This window comes from Ochlerotatus camptorhynchus, unplaced genomic scaffold (assembly GCF_037179485.1).
Source record: "Ochlerotatus camptorhynchus isolate MF236.1 unplaced genomic scaffold, CSIRO-AGI_Acam_v1.1 ptg000040l, whole genome shotgun sequence".
In the NCBI taxonomy this organism is placed as follows: Eukaryota; Metazoa; Arthropoda; class Insecta; order Diptera; family Culicidae; genus Ochlerotatus; species Ochlerotatus camptorhynchus.
This window is the reverse complement of record NW_027040531.1, coordinates 2,532,999-2,549,902: the sequence shown is the minus strand read 5'-3', so window position 1 is coordinate 2,549,902 and position 16,904 is coordinate 2,532,999. Positions and strand designations below refer to the sequence as shown.

Here is a 16,904-nt window from a genome sequence, read left to right as displayed (position 1 = left end):
GAAATTTCACTTCGATCGTCTTTACAATGTAGCAGATGCGGATCGCGATTTGTGGGACAATGGGGGACCAAACATTCGTCCAGGATCAATTTTCTTTTATACAGGCGGCTCTAGATTGGATAATCGTGTAGGAGCAGGGGTAACAGGTACAGGAATAAATATCTCAATATCAATGGGCTACTGGCCTACTGACTTCCAAGCAGAAGTCCAAGGAATTCTTGAATGTTCTAAAATTTGCTTGCGTAGAAAGTATAGACATTCGAATATCTGCATTATGTCTGATAGCCACCCCAAAATTGTCAGAATCAGAAGCGATCCTCAAAAGCAAAATAATCAAATTGATTTTGGGCAAAATGATTATTTAGAATATTGTCGATTCCAGAGCCTAAAGCCTCGATATTATCATCAATTCAGCATGAGGCAATAATTTTCCATCAATCTGTGCATAAAAACCAACACGACACGTTCTACAGCGCTGTATTTGTGTAAAATGAGAACAACATTTTGCATTTGATCCTCATGGCTACCTCAAACAGTTCTGTATGAGTCTTTCGTTGTATCAACCAATATTGAAACACATCGAAAGAGTCATTTTGTCGCGGTTCAGCATCTAGTGCTCTTAACTGCTGCTCAAACGATGAGTCATTTGAGTTTTCCGTGGTCGACAGAGTTCCACCAAAAAGCTCTGTGAGGAACTCGTCAAATTGGCTGCTGCTGTTGGCCTTGTTTTCTACTGTTTCACTGGAACATATAGACGGTTTTAGTTGGCTGATCCTGTTCCAGGTGTCTTTAATGCAGTTCTAAATATATGAGAATAAAATTTTCAAAAGTTGTTTATCACTTATCGTGGTTACAAGATACATGTAATATCGTACCTGTATATATTGCTTCTCATCGTTGCTGAACAATTTTGAATTAAAATAGTTCAGACGTGGATCCATGTACAGTGACATTTGAAATGCTTGTGACGTCTTTAGCTTGCCAAGGCGATCTGTTAAGGATTTAGTCAGTGGCTGAGCAAACGGATTCGAACACATCTTCTGAACTTCGTTGATTGCCATCAGCCATGATAAATAAAAATCTTGTAACCAGTTGGTTACAATCCGTGGATTTTCGTTTGAATGAGTTGTTGTTGTTTGGAAAATTCACGTATTTTAATATCAAAGACATTGTCAAGGAAGGTCCCGTCTCGGCTCGACCAAAGTGGCCATGCCACGGTCAGCCGATTTTGTCAACGACGGAAGACGCCTGCCAGCCAAACGAGCCAGCAACGCCTGCTGAGCCGTATGTGGCTGATGAACGCCACCAGATCCGCCATTCTCCCAAAGCTGCAACAACACTGTCTGCAGCCCGCGCCGCAAGTTTCCGGCCACACGGTAGTGCAGGAGCAGCCGTGTGGGCCAACGCCAGCGTCGCGACGCCGTAGGAGATCCTGCTGCAGCAGTGCGTACTAAATTTTAAACCCTCGCATACACGCCACATATATGTGAAAACCCAAACCCACACGCCACAGAAAAGGGCAAATAAATGTTTTAGAAAATGTGAATATTCCTGTGTTTCATACTTTGTCCGCGTAGCCCCTCCGAATACCCAGTAACATGCCGGCCCTGCGACACAGTTCAGGGGTCTCATGCTACTGAGCAGAGTTCCATGTGGTTCCATGGTCATGCCATAGTCACAATCTGGCAACGAAACGTGAGCTGCTTGCATTTTTTTTTGGTGCAAATGTAAAGAGGTTCGAAGGCTTGAACGTAATGTTCAACGAAATCCCAGATTTTCGGAGTTAGAGCTGTAAATCAAGGCTGTGTTATTTAATACTAATGACATACATGATTGTAGAGACGTTGTGTTTTTTAATCTAGTACGCCGATTACAATAATGGATTAAAAGAGTACAACGAAACTACGATCATGTCTGTCGATGGTATGAGACCAGGGTTGTTAATTGATAATGGAGAATTTGGAAACGTGATTAACGCAGACGATATCTACGGATATCGGTTAACAACCATGAATGACAAATATTCGTACACTACCCATAAAAGCGTATCTGTCCCATCTCTACTTGATTTCCGATTCATATCGGACAGTTATGCTTTTATGGACAGTATATTATGTTGTCAATTTTTAGAATTTGGCTGTGTGCTGCGTCTTTTTGTTGTAATTTTTAGTATGTGTAGAACATCCAGATAAGAGAGTCCACATTCGATAATCTGGACATTACATTGTAGGATTAGTGGGGGGATACTGTAAAGTTAACTCATAGGATTTGTAAAATTATTTGCAATTTTTGGCAGCTCAATGCAAAATAAAAACCATATGATCTAAAGCACATCCTAAACTTACCGAGCTCAGGAAATTGGAGTGCCAGTTGATTGAAAAATTCTTTTTGTCTGTGAAAGCAATCCAGCATCATGTAAATACCTCCTCATCTGGTTTGTTCCCAAACCGGTGGGAAAGTAGCCTGTGTCTTATATTTGACTCCTTTACATTTTTTTTTGCCACGCCAGTGATTTGCTTGATGGATTCGTCACTTTTGTTAACAACGTCAAGAATAGCTAATTGCAATGTGTGTACCGAGCATCTTACAAGGTTCAACTGATCGTGATTGTTGGCCATCCCTAGTTGGCTGCGCATCTCCACAATCCAGCAGGCGTCATTCCTCGCAGACGTCATTCCTCGCATTCGCGTTCAGTATGCAGCGACAAGGAAGGGCTGTCAGCGGTGCAAAAACGAATCCTCGATTCCACAACCTCCAATCATGGCGGACCTCCCAGCGGAACGGCTAGCTGCTTTCACACGCCCTTTCACTCATGTAGGCGTTGACTACTTCGATCCCATGGAAGTTGTTATCGGAAGAAGAACGGAGAAAAGATGGGGAATGATCGTCACCTGTCTTACGACACGGGCGATCCATATAGAATTGGCCAACTCGCTAAGCACCAGCTCATGTATAATTGCTCTTAGAAGTTTCATGGGCCGACGCGGAACTCCAAGAACTATTCGAAGCGACCGGGGTACCAATTTCATTGGCGCCAGCCGTGAACTCAAGAACCTGCAAGAAGCAGTCGACTACGAACAGGTTATGAAGGAATTCATAACCACGGAGACGAGCTGGACCTTCAACCCACTTCTGGCTCCCCATATGGGTGGCAGTTGGGAGCGACTAATCCGGAGCCTGAAGAAAAATCTGATGGCCATCTGCCCCTCAAGGAAGCCATCCGAAGAAGTGCTGAGAAGCCTACTCACGGAAGTTGAGAGCACGCTGAACTCCCGACCACTCACTCACGTGCCTATCGATAACGAGTCGTCACCAGCACTCACACCGAACCACTTTCTTCTGGGGTCGTCCGATGGCTCGAAACCGTTTACCTCGCTGGATGACAGTGGCGCCCTTCTCAAACAAAACTGGCGTACATCACAAGCGCTGGCAAATCATTTTTGGAAGCGCTGGCTATCAGACTATCTCCCGGACATTACAAGACGGACGAAATGGTTCGTCGATTCGAAGCCGATTGACCGAGGCGACGTAGTGATCATCGTAGACTCCAACCTGCCCCGGAATTCTTGACCAAAAGGTAGAGTCATCGGAACGCAACCAGGCAAAGATGGTCGAATCAGGTCAGCTACAGTAAGAACATCGACTGGCATATACGATCGCCCTGTGACCAAACTGGCGGTCCTGGATGTTCGACGCGGAGAGGAGCAAGCCGACCAGACGTCCGGCTTACCTGGGGGGAGTGTTGGCCATCCCTAGTTGGCTGCGCATCTCCACAATCCAGCAGGCCCCTCGTTTGATCGAGCGAAGGCAACCCTGGCATGCGATCGCCCGTGACGGATAACTGACAATGATGTCTATCATCGATCGGGGTAAGTGTCAGAGAACCAAAAACAAAGGCCATATAGCGAAGTATATCTAAAAGGCCGTGCGGTATAGGATTTGTGCATAATACTAAATAATGTACATTTTTCATAAAAGAGATTAATACTAAATAATAGTTTATACTTACATTACTACCTAATCTACTTCTGGGTTCTGGTATTATATTTACGAAAAAAATCCCCTGTCCACCTGTTGCCTCTCGCAACAGTGATGGAATTCAGTTGAAAGTGTATTGGAAAGCTCTTGATCTTGATTGTTTTCAGCAGTCTCGGTTTCGGTTTCAGTATGCCACCCAGAAGGTCTACATTTTCTAGCTGCTGTAAGACTAGAAAATCAAATTCTTTCTTCAGCCCTTTTACAGCTGCCAGCATATTTGCTCCATGTTTTCGAAAATATTTGCTTAACAGTAACTCCATATGTCTGAAGAACCTCTAAAATTTTAATTTTCAAAAAAGCTGCCGTTTGTCATTCTTTTATTTCAATCAAGCCTGGAATGGTAACATGGAAATACAAGAAATTGTAAGAATGTTATAGGTGTTACATATTAAAGTACTTCAAATACCATTAAATATATTACAAGCAGGGCTGAAAAAATCACTAAAATTCATCAAAGTTCACTATGGATGAAAAATTCATTTCATAGTGAATGCTGCTGATTTTTTCATGATTTTGTAACTAAACTAAGTTCATTCAAAAGAGAATGATAGCAGTTGCTACCTAGCTTAAGTTTAATTCAGGAGAATCAAGCATAAAATTTATTTCATGGGTATAATCTACAAGTGAACTCATAACTGTCCCATGTGTATAGGATACTCTTTTGAAAATGGAACAATAATTATGCTTCCGCTGGCTATAACATAACTACTCACTGCAATATGATTTTACAACTATTATGGTTTTAGCATATACCAAGTGATTAAATCGTATGGTATATGGTAAAACTTGAGCGGTTGTACTACCACATTGCAGTATATATTGGCTCCATAATGCACCTCAATGAAACATCCCACTAATTTCTTTGTTTCAACGCTACGCGTAACACTCACCTAATATCCGAATGACGATTTTGCTATCCAAAAAATACTGGGCATTTATGCCGAGGACGTGTCGGTTGAATCGTGATGCTGAATCAATTTTCAGTGAAATCAACCTGTTCTTCAGTTCATCGCTTAAAGCCTTACGAATTTGATCAGTGACGGATCATCTTTACATTGTTTCTGTTCACTGTAATACCAAGTGCAAGATATTGGGTCCATGAGTTGTTTCATCCATTCCAACTCTACGAAGCAAAGAGGGAGTTGATGGTAGGGCACTAATTTGACAATAGAATCCATGTACAGCGGCGTATCGATGGCTATTGATCTTTTGGACACCAGTCTTGGCTTCTTGGCGCTAGCATTAGTTTCTTTCAGCAACCCACATTTATTCGCAGCATCTGTATGTTTTGTGCGGAAATGACGGATAAAATTACCGACATCCATAGTTATTTGGACGTAGGACATCCGCTGCTCTCTTCAATATGACAGATACCTTTGTTCCCTTCCCGATGAATAAACGATAATGCAATTTCCTGGAGTGGGTGCTTGTTGTTATCGCGTCGTTGTTGTCCTTTTTTAGATGATGGACCTGCTTCTTCCATTATTTCGAATGCAAAATCAAACTCGTCTTTCTCAATTATAAAATTTCACCATCAGTGATGAATATCAACTTTGCTTGTCTGATTATCACTTCAAACCATTGACAGTAAGAAATATCAATGATTGTAGGCTTTTGAAATTCATTAAATGAATTATTCATTCAATAAGGTAAACAAAATTCATGTATCATTGATATGACAGAAATCTCGCGTCACTTTTCGAATAGACCAATGTAACAAATGTAAACAAATCGAGTTAAGCGATACAAGCTATTGCTCTTCTATCATTGTATGTGATACAAAAACACCCATCCAAATTTACTTTCATTTATTTAAGAAAATCATCGATCACAAATTGTCCAATGTACAGTTTGAAATGATGGGTATATGATTGTTACTTCGGTCATTCGGACTGCCTAACATGATTGGTGCTCATTTTCCAAAGGCGGGGCCAATCTAAAGTTAAGTACTATACTCTGAAATCTGTGAAAGGGAATCTAGTATCATGTAGACAAAACGTCCAATGTAACACTCATTGATTATGTCATTGAGAAAAATCGTCCAATGTAACATGTCCGATGTACAACTCGACTTGTCAAAACGTCCTATGTGGTTTTTTCAATGTTGTAGCATGAAATTCAAAGTAAAATTGTGATTTTACCGTTTCTTCTGAATTTTCAACGTTATTATACACTGACTACATTAAAAATAGTATTGCAAAATGTATTGTTTTTAAACAGTTAAAATAATAATCTGTTGAACTTCAACTTCGATTTTCTCAAAATGGTGGATATGTTACATTGGTCTATTTGAAAAGTGACGCGAGAAATGATGTTGTGTTTCAACAGAAGAGTCATCCCACACTGAGAAAAGAATAATTCGACAGTGAGCATGCATAAGGCCGTTCGCAATGCTGTTGTATTTTATAAGGACTGTTTCAATTTGAAACTAGAACAGAAACGCACCTCTCGCAATGCTGAGTTGCAGTTTCATTATTCGAGCACTATTTTGCACCAGATTTGCAACTGCTCGACTATTCTGTTTTATTTCTGAGCGAGTTTGAAACACGATTGGAACTCTGTTTCAAATTTCTTTGGATGTGTTAGAGATGTTTCGAGAGCTTCACAAATAAAAACGGAGAATTTCATAGAGAACAGTTTCAAATTATAGAATTGACGAGTAGTTTAAAACAATTTTGAAACTCAGCATTGCGAACGGCCTAAGGGCCTATACGCGATGATCGATTCTCTTCATCGATTTTCTCTTTGCATTGCTACAGCTAAGCGAAACAATTTTGTAGAATTTATTCAATGTAGAGTTGTAACAGGTTGCATTGGCTATCAAAAGCAACAGCAAACGCACCGACAAACGTTAAATCTAGCGAGTTATTAACAAAAGAGAAAATCGATTAAGAGAATCGATCATCGCGTATACGCCCTTATGAATGCTCACTGTCGAATTCCTCCTTTCGTGAATAAATAACGATAATCTATAAGGCACTGCATCCCACCAAGATGAAGATGAATATTGATATTGACAACAGCACAACTTCTAGCCACGAATGAACAAAAACAAAATGTTGGCTTCGATACTCAGAGGTTGCCTTGATCAAGAGAATGTGTTTATGTCAAAATTCAAATTCATGCAAGTAGTTGGTCTATCTGTTAAGGTTGTCTTAATTTTCAGCTAAGATGAGTGTAGAAGGAATGATTTTTATCAGCACTGGTCCTTACTTCTCAAAAACTGCGAACTTTTACTTCACCGGTGGGCAAAAGTTCGTTTTGAACACTCTTCCGAAAACAATGTTCTAGCTATGAATGTACTGAACATGCTCTGTATGTAAGAAAATTTTCTAAACCTTGTATAAGGGATCCTGTGTATGAAATTAACTAGCTTAAAGTTTTGAGTAATTTAATTTTTTTTTATATCTTTATTAAGGAGACTTTCAGCCGTTGGCTGGCTCGTCTCCGAATACCCCAGAGGGGGGTATTCCTAGGGGAAAAGGGGGTTTACAGAGTTTTTAGAATGTACAGAGTTTTGGTTTTTGAAACTTATGTTTCCTGTCTCAGCTAGCTGTCAAATTTTCATTTCAAAGGCTGTCTAAAGGACCCCGGTAGAGCCTCACCGGCAGAGGCTGCCAGGTGAACCTGGCAGCTGCTACCGGCAGGGGTTGCCGGGCCTGCTATCAAAATAGTATTTTTCGTGTTATAGTTACTAAATTCAGGACCCCGGTAGAGCCCCACCGGCAGGGTTGCCGGGCCTGCTATCAATATCGTATTTTAAATATTTTTGTAGATTCCTGCTTCCTTCGTAAAGCAGATGAGTTGGATTTCCGCTACCGGGTCGTTTTGGAGGACGTCCCGAATGTTGTCGGCCAGACCGTACAACTCCCGTGATCCGTGGAAACACGGGCAGTTGATAAGGATGTGCTCAACCGTCATCGTTGTTCGGCACGCGTCGCATCTCCTCCGGAAGCCTCCACCGCTGCTGCTTCCCATGTTGTGAGTAATCCGGGTGTGACCGGTTCGAAGTCTGGAGAGTATTCTCTGTTCCGCGTAACTTTTGGTGTCCGTCCATGGAGCCGTTTCGCCTTTGACCTTTCTAATGAAAAGCTCTTGGTTGCTGTTCCATTCGTTGCCCCATGCTGACCTGATGGTAGATTTTATCCAGACTTTCAGGTCTTGTCTGGGGACCGACTTGTGGGCAAGACGGCCGCTTCGTCCGGTGGCCGCGAGGTAGTCGGCTTCAATGTTACCGGCGATTCCGCCGTGGCCCGGTATCCACATGAAGGTGGGGCCGGGCTGTGTGTGCTTCTGGATGGCCTGAATCCACGGGTGGCGTGCAGTGGAAGATTCCAATGCAGCCAGAGCGCTGGCGGAGTCCGTGAGTATGCATAGAGGGGAGGAGGATGGTAGGGAGGCCGCGTAATGTAGGGCTGCTGCTTCTGCTGAGAAAACCGAGCATTGGTCCGGAAGTTTCCAGAAATGGGATGTTCGGCCATCAGTTACTCCAAAACCTACTCGGCCCCTAGCCTTCGATCCGTCGGTGTATCGGAGTTGGTGGTTATGGTACATCGTTCTCAGTCGCTCGGTGAGGCAGGTTCTCATTTCCGCCGAGTTGTCCCCTGCTCTGAATCGGTTGGCCATGGTTCTATCTGATCGGATGGGGGAGGCATCCCACTCCCTGGCTCCGACCCAGTGGAGTTTAGACACCGGAGGGAGCTCCTGGTGGGCGGTCTCTTGGAGAATTCGTTTCCCCTCCGAGAGGAGATAGAAATCTCCGTCTCCGCTGAGTTGCTCGTCGAGTCCCACGGCTCTCGTACAAACCGACTCCGCAATGAAAAACCGGAACGGTAGTGTTCCGGTCTCAATGCATGCGGCGTCGGCTGGTGTTGATGGCAGTAGACCGGCTGCAATCCGAGTAGCCTGGTTGTATATCGGTGCAAGACGGGAGATGATGGAGTCGCTGGACGCGCATAGAAGTTCGATTCCATATGTCAGTCGGCTGTGGACGATGGATCTGGCGGTGTTCATCACAATACCTCGGTTGTTCACCTTGTGTGGACCGGATAGGGAGCGAAGGTTGTTTAGTCTTGTTCGACAGCTGGCCTTGACCTCGTTGAGGTGGGGGCCGAACCGGAAGTTTCGGTCAATCGTGACTCCTAGTATGGAGATGGATTTCCTCCTGGGAATTGCCTGCTTGTCGATCCTAATCGGGGTCGGTAGTGGCCGGTGACCATGCCGGCAGACATGGAAAACCGAGCTTTTCTCGGCTGATATCGCAAAGCCTGTCTTGGCGGCCCATCTACCAACCGCAGAGACCGCCGCCTGCAATTTTACCTTCATTGCTTTTAGAGTTTTCCCGACTACTAGGAGCAAGATGTCGTCCGCATATGAGTAATTTTAATTTATTCAACTAATGTTGAACTTTTGCCCGCCTTACTCTATTGGGAAATTTTACAGGTCCAAATGTTACAAGTAGATGGTCCTGAGAGTGTACCCTCGGCCTTCTGGGGACTGAGCCATAGAACCCGTCTTTGATGTCTTACAAAATAATGTTCACAATTGAAAACAAACGACAACGACCATAAACAGTGAATAATTCATAAATATTCCATCCATACACCACTTTTGCTGCATTCGAATTCATCGGTACCCACTTCAACACACTCTCGAATTCAACAAACACGTTCTAAGCGTGTGAAAAATGTAAATGACAAAACACTTTCTCCCAGCGCGCCGAATCCTTCCATACCGGCAACATTTCTTCATTCATACATCGCCGAAGGTAGCGTCTTTCTTTAATGAAATTCTCAGAAAATCTCATCATCACCCAGCAGCCGATTTTACTGCAAGCCTCAGCCACACCGTGCTATATACCAGCTATGGAGAAAAGCCGGCATCGATTGCCATCAACAGTAAAGCTTCGATGATGATGATGCTGATGATGACGATTGCAATACGAAAACAGCAAAGCCCATGATCGGCATCACCCCCTTTCGTGATGCGAGATGTCCCTCATTCGTTCCGAAACGAACAGCCGACGAAGACGCGCCCGGCGCCAGGGACGCGCGCAAAAGCTTTCAACGACGAACGACGAGAGTGGAAATTTCTCGAGCGAAAGCTCCTCGTCACAGTGCCTGGTCCAAGGGTGAGCATTTTCCGAAAACAGTTCTTCGCAGACTCCAGCGGGAAGCTGGCGCGAAATGACGCGGCTTCTATTGTAACCAACCATCGTCGGTCGTCGCGGTTGGCGTTTTACTTTTTGCATTAACACCCAGCGGGTGGTTGGCGGTAGGGTAGAGTCGTCATCGTTCGTTCGTTTGGTCGGTGGGTGAATAAAAGTTTTATTACGTCGTAGTGATGCTGTTGAACCATCTCCGGCGGGAGGTTGTTGTTATCGGTGCGCTGCCGGGTCTTTACTGTTTCTCCGTCGTGTAGCTGCTAGGAATTTCCGGTCCGTTCTCGTAAAAGTGCCGTGGGGAAATACAGAGCTGTAAAAAGTATGCAAATTTTAAGAGGACTTCTTTCCTTCCGTCATTGCATCTCGTGACGATTATTTCTAGTACCAGCAGCACAAAGCTCTTTAAAGGTTCAAGTGCATTCGTAGGATAGGTGGTTTGTGGCGTGTGCTTTGAAGTGACACGCCAACGCGACCAGTCCGCTGTTGGGATGGGATGTCATGTGAGTGGGAGGAAAGGCTAGACCGGGAAGTGCTGCTTGGGGCGGGAGATGAGCGAGACATCCTTAGAAAATAAAGAAAATGTATGTGAAAATTTGATGTACGGTAAGTGAGCCAGTTTTTGGCCCTAGTGGTCCTCTAATTGACCATATCTTGATTTTCAGTTTAATTCATTCTTTACCAAAGTCTGGTCAACTTAGAATCCGGACACATAAAACCAGGTGTTCCTCGAGGTTTATTGGACGTACGAAAAATTAATTTTAGTCAAAATGAAGGTATTTTATTGTACTTTCATAAAAAAAAAATGAAAAATTACTCCGACGGCGTTTGGATGCACTCACGGACTTTCTTTGGAATTACCGCCATCATCTACCGCACACTGGACTGGTCAACCTCAGCGGCCAATTTTTCCAACATGGAGCCATCAGTGCTGCGTCCTGAGTCGTCTTTCCAGTTTTTCTATAGCTTCCGCTTGATAATTGCCCAAAACTTTTCGATTTGGGTGGAATTGCGAACAGTTGGGTGGATTAATATCCTTGGCAACAAAATCCACCTTATTGTCACGGTACCACTGTAGCACCTTTTAGCTATAGTGGAAGCTTGCGAAATCTGGTCAGGACCATTCATTGTGAGCCTTTTGTTGATGATGAAAAGCTTGGTTTTGGGTCCGCAGCTGTAAATCCCTTGCAAGGTCATCAGTTTCCAGGCGAATTTATCGGCGAAAACAAACTTGAATTTGCTGGGAACATCACCCCGTGCTGCGGCCAGATAAAACTTTTGTCCGGGAACCTGCCTGAAATCCATCTTTTATATTTATTATTTATTTATTTATTTATTTATTCATCTGACTTTTTGTCGTCTTAATGAATGTGATGGGGAAAAACCAATTTAAATGGCGTAAAAACCCCATATCTTTTCACAATACAGTACAAACATTACAAAACAAGCACATCCGTGAACATAACATAAAGTGAACCTTCAAATATCAACTGTAGTTAAAAAACATAAAAAAATTATAATTCTATCAGCTCCATTGGACATCCATCATCCGAAGCAATCCTCGTCGGCAGTGGTGAATCTTTCACAATAACAAATCTTACTCGATCCATTAATGCAATTCAGTCAGTCTACGCTTAAATGTTGCCACAGTAGAGTTGAAGTCGAAGAGGATGTAGACTTTATTGAACCTAGTCGACATAAAGCGGACAGGATCATGAAGGCCGTACAAGGATTTGCGGGGCTCAAGCAGCAAAAAGTTTCGTTGGCGAAGTAATCGTTCAGGAACGTAAAGATTAAGTTGACCTAGTAACTCTGGTGCGTCAGTTTCTCCTATGAGAAGTTTAGCTACAAACACCGCTTGGGCAACATTCCGTCTCTGCTCAAGCGTGTGCAGTCCCAATAATCTGCATCGATCTCCATATTGTGGTAAGTTTAACGGATCTCGCCACGGAAGGCGTCGTAGGGCATATCTCACAAATTTTCTCTGAATTGCTTCGATCCTACCAGTCCAGGTGGACTGGTACGAGCACCATACTACAGAGTTGGATTCCAGAATTGATCGCACCAGTGCGCAGTACAGAGACCGGAGGCAGAGAGGATAAATAGGTAAATTCGCAGGATATTTTGAACATAAATCCCAGCTGTCGGTTGGCTCTACAGATAATATCATTTTAGTGCGATCGGAAGGTCAGCGCTGAATCCAGGATGACACCAAGATCTCGAACCTGAAGTCAACGCTCAAGGGACTGACCATTAATTGAATAATCATACGTAATCGGGTTGAGCTTGCGATGAAACGATATAACGTTACATTTGTGGATGCTCAACGTCAGCATGTTCCGGGTGCACCAATAAGCAAAACTATTCAGCAGCAGTTGTAGAGCATAGCAGTCCTCGAAACCTTTAATTATCATGTATATTTTGACGTCATCAGCGTAAAACACACGGCAGCCAGATGGTAGTACGAGAGAAAGCTCGTTGATGAAGAGTGTGAATAACAAAGGACCCAGGTTGCTACCCTGTGGCACGCCAGATAAGTTTGAAAATTGTTCCGAAGATTCAAATCCGATATTAACGGTGAGGCTACGATCCGTAAGGTATGATCCAAACCAGCTAACAAGATGCGCAGAGACACCAATTCTTCCTAGACGTTTCAGTAATATTCCGTGGTCAACTCTATCGAAAGCTGATTTCAAATCAGTATATGCAAAGTGTCGTAAGAGGGAAAATCAACTCTTCGCCGCATTTTTTCAGGATGCATGACGATATGCCATCTGGACTGGACACAGACTATTTCAATTTGTTTATTGCGGAGTCCACCTGATTCGACGTGATCGCAAAGCTTCTCAGAGAACAGACTCCACTAGGTTTATCTCTGTACAAGCTTCTGTGATTTGACGTGCAGACGACTTAGAATCATTAAATGCTCTTCTAAAGTGAGTGGCAAACAAATTGCACTTTTCCAAAGCGGAGGTGGCGACTTTATCGCCCAGAAACATCCGGATAACCCATTCTCCTTCCGTTTAGAGTCGACAAATTTCCAAAAATGTCGTGGGTGTCTGCGGTTATACGTGCGATAATTGTTACTAGCACGTGCGAAATGTTGCTTGGAAAAAGGACAACGAGACTGGCAGTAGGTTCGGAGTGCTTTGGATCTTAGACGTTTGAGTCGTCGTAAATGTATATTTCCCCAAGGTGGTTTCGAAGATGGCCAAGGTGGTTTCGAAGATCAACCAAGTAACTCTTCAACACACTGGTGAAGTACTCTACAGCAATGTCGATATCTTCAGCGTATATCTTGACATACGTTTCGTCGTCCTTGAGAAGGCATCCTCTGTACTTCGTCAGAAACCGGTCGTACAACTTCCAGGCGCGTGTTCTGGTCACTAAATTCTGCTTCATCGTTCTGTTCAGTTGCTTGGAGGCACGGAATGAACGGTGATCTGCTCGCAGACGAATCCTGCAGACAGTACTACGGCTTGCACCTTATTTTTTGGCGACATCCCAATCCGAGAGGCCTGGGTTTCTCTTGATCGACCTCAACATCTTCCCGTTCAGCTGCTGACCCAAAGTTCCAGCACGACGTTTTCTTTGGACCTTTCAGGCCTCACTCTTGCGATAGCGGAACCGGCAAATTTTCAACTTGTCCGCGATGTTTCGAATTGACCACGTCGGGCTTTCGACATGGGTGTGCAGGATCAATTTTCTTTTCTCGTCTTCTATCTAGTACAACTTCAATCCTTTAAATTTGTCGAACCTCTTAACGGAATCCCTTTATGAAGAGCTTTGAGTGTGTTGGTTAATTTCCCTTAAATTCCGTTATAATTGCTTATCTTTTGACAGATAGGCGTATTTCGTCTACTACTTGAAGACTTCATCAGTGCCAAGTACTGAACACCACTTGGCGTTGAGTACTTGGCACTGATGAAGTCTGCAAGTAGTAGACGAAATACGAGTATCTGTCAAAAGATAAGCAATTATAACGGAATTTAAAGGAAATAAACCAACGCACTCAAAGCTCTTCATAGTACAACTTTTTTAATCGAGACGAAACTTTTCGACCACTAGTGGCACTGTTATAGAATAAATAAAGTGTCCGGATTCTAAGTGGAGCAGGCTTTATGTTCGTTAATAAAATCATTAAAATTTATTTTAAATTTGAGTTAGGCCTTTGGGCCAAAAACTGGAGAAATAGTGCTAAAACTGGCACACTGAGAGCGATATAAAAAACTAACGTGTTCAGATGCGTTGAAAAAAACTGCTGATTGACAAAATCCAATTTTTTTAATTTGTTCTGACCAGGCATGGAAAATCATTTACATTCATTTCATGCAATCATTTACATTCATTTGCCTCTAACTTTTTTCGTCAACAGTATTCCGCAAAATGATGTACAAAGCTTTTGTAGGTTTTGTTATTAGCTACAACTTTTGCCCATTACTCAAATCTGTATCTCTTATGCATCACGAATTAGAACGGGCAGAAGTAGTTACTGTTTTTCAGTGAATGTAAAATACATTCACTGAAAAACAGTAGTGGCTTCTGTTCGCTCTGGTTCGTCATACATAAGAGATACGGATTTGAGTTGCTAACAAAAGTTGTAGCTAATAATAAAACCTACTAAAATTCCATAGACTATTTTGCGGAATTCTGTTGATGAAAAAAGTTAGGTGCAAATGAATGTAAATGAATGCACGAAATGAATGCAAATGATTTTCCATGCCTGGTTCTGACCCACTGTCGAAACGTAACATTTAATGTTCGATTCTGGTCTCTATTATGGTGTATGTATAATCCACTACAAACCATAACAAAGATTGTCTTATAAGACTACTTCCATGCCAACTGACGAATTGATTAGGCTCGACCTTCTCCGATTTTCATGAAACTTTGGAATATTTGCTCGTATGTTGTAACTCTACTGTCTGTATCCCGGTAAAAAGGCTCAGTAGCAAGAAACCTCTCGAGCTGTGTCTCAAGGTCGGCTTACTACTGGGTAATCTGGAGGGGCTTCGCGATCTTAACGTGCAGTACTGTCACCTGACTAAAAGCTATGGAAAGTTTAAATGACACAGTAATCAAAGGGTGTATACTATTATTTATTAATAAAAACTATAGCAGGTGTGGATTGGATTTCTAATAGTTCTATTGAATTTTATGGATGTACAGTGGGTTTTTGGGGGTTTGACGTACCGGTACTGAACTGCTGCCGTTGATTCTGCTCTGCCGAAGACTACTCTGCCGATGTGCGAGCGCTCGCCGATGATCCTACGTACGACGAGCTTGACGTCGGGCGAATCAAGCCTGACAGGGTGGTGATGTTGGAACAACAGATCGACTTAACTCGATGGCGATCTGCGGTCTCCTGGCGTCTACCCTCGTTGACGAGAATCACCAGAGTCCAGGCAAGGCCGGAGTGACTCTGCTGAGAGGGGTCCTCTTTAGCGTTTAGAGCCGCCTTGGCCCGAGGAATGCGACGATTTTGACCTTGCAATGCCAAATCGAAATTTTGTCCTTTATTGTTAGGATTAATAGCCACTAAGGACCAATAATCCGACTCGTGTGCTTCCTGACCGACTTAGTCGGTTGGTTCACAAAATGGCGCTGTACCGAATGGTACCACAAAAAGGTCCTGTGAGGGCAACGGGGTTTATTTTAATTAATTATCGTACTAGTCTACGGTCATTCGATTAATGTTAGCTATCCGTAATTAATTAGCCAAGCCGTATTACCTGATTGAACAGATAGGTACTCCCGCGATTCACCACTCACTTTTATTACTTTGCGGACACTTGATTTTAACGGTCCGAAGCACACGAACGCCAGATACTGATTAAGGAATGGCGGTTTTCCTTCGCGCTTTTCCCATCCCATTGCTCTTCTCGTGAGACGTTATTTTCCACCCATTTTGAATTCGTAGTTTCGCCCGAATGTTGTTGTACCCACTGGTGGAATACTCATACCCACTGTACTGTTGTACGGTTTTATATAATTTTCAAATTTAAAAACAATTAATCCTACTAACAAATTAACATTTTTTCACAACGACTACTAACCCTACTAATCCAACACCAAATAACTTTAAGAGACGTGACGGTACATTTAACAACTATGCACAAATTAAAAATCTAACGTGTTTTGTAACAAACGGTTACAATGTCTACTGTAATTCGGCAATTTCGACTCTCACTTCCTTTTCAAACAGGCGATTTCGATATTTATCAATAATTGATGTAACTATTGTTCGGACAACATGGGGTCAGCTTTGAGCATCTCTGCTGATATGTGGTCAACGGCAGGAGCCTTATTGGATATCATACTTCAAATAGCTTCTTCTATCTCGTCCGCCGCACCCTTGCCGGATCATGCCTAGATGTTGATGGCTGATTGGACGTTGAAACTTGAAGGAGTTGTTCGAAGTGCTCAAACCAACGTTTCAACTGGCCAGTAGCATTTTTCACTGGCATCCTTGGGATCTTCTTTGCTCCGCGTCGTGAGATATCGTAGAGGCCTGATTTGACTAGCGGGTATGTTGTTGATCTTCAAAATAGTATCTAAATCCATGCAAATTTAGGTGCTCCGAGACTGACATATACGAGCGTCAGTTATGACATACAATGGTTTAACTGTTTAACTGAATCTAAGCAAAATAAATTGCAGAACTTTTCGGTTGTTTGAATTTTGGGAAACATTTTCGAGCGATATG

The 16,904-nt window shown here is 43.0% G+C and overlaps 1 protein-coding gene and 1 pseudogene across 1 annotated transcript in view; one reads left to right on the top strand and one right to left on the bottom strand.

The window, feature by feature from the left end:
- Window positions 1–467: 467 nt before the first annotated feature.
- Window positions 468–5,521, bottom strand: LOC135712680 (uncharacterized; annotated as a pseudogene).
- A 4,698-nt stretch (window positions 5,522–10,219) lies between these two features.
- The window catches only part of LOC135713096 (dual specificity protein phosphatase 3), a 139,807-nt gene continuing 133,122 nt past the window's right edge, over window positions 10,220–16,904 (top strand). The window contains exon 1 of the mRNA XM_065236220.1: window positions 10,220–10,520. The gene's annotated coding sequence lies outside the window, so the exon portion shown is untranslated. The remainder of the gene's footprint in view (window positions 10,521–16,904) is intronic.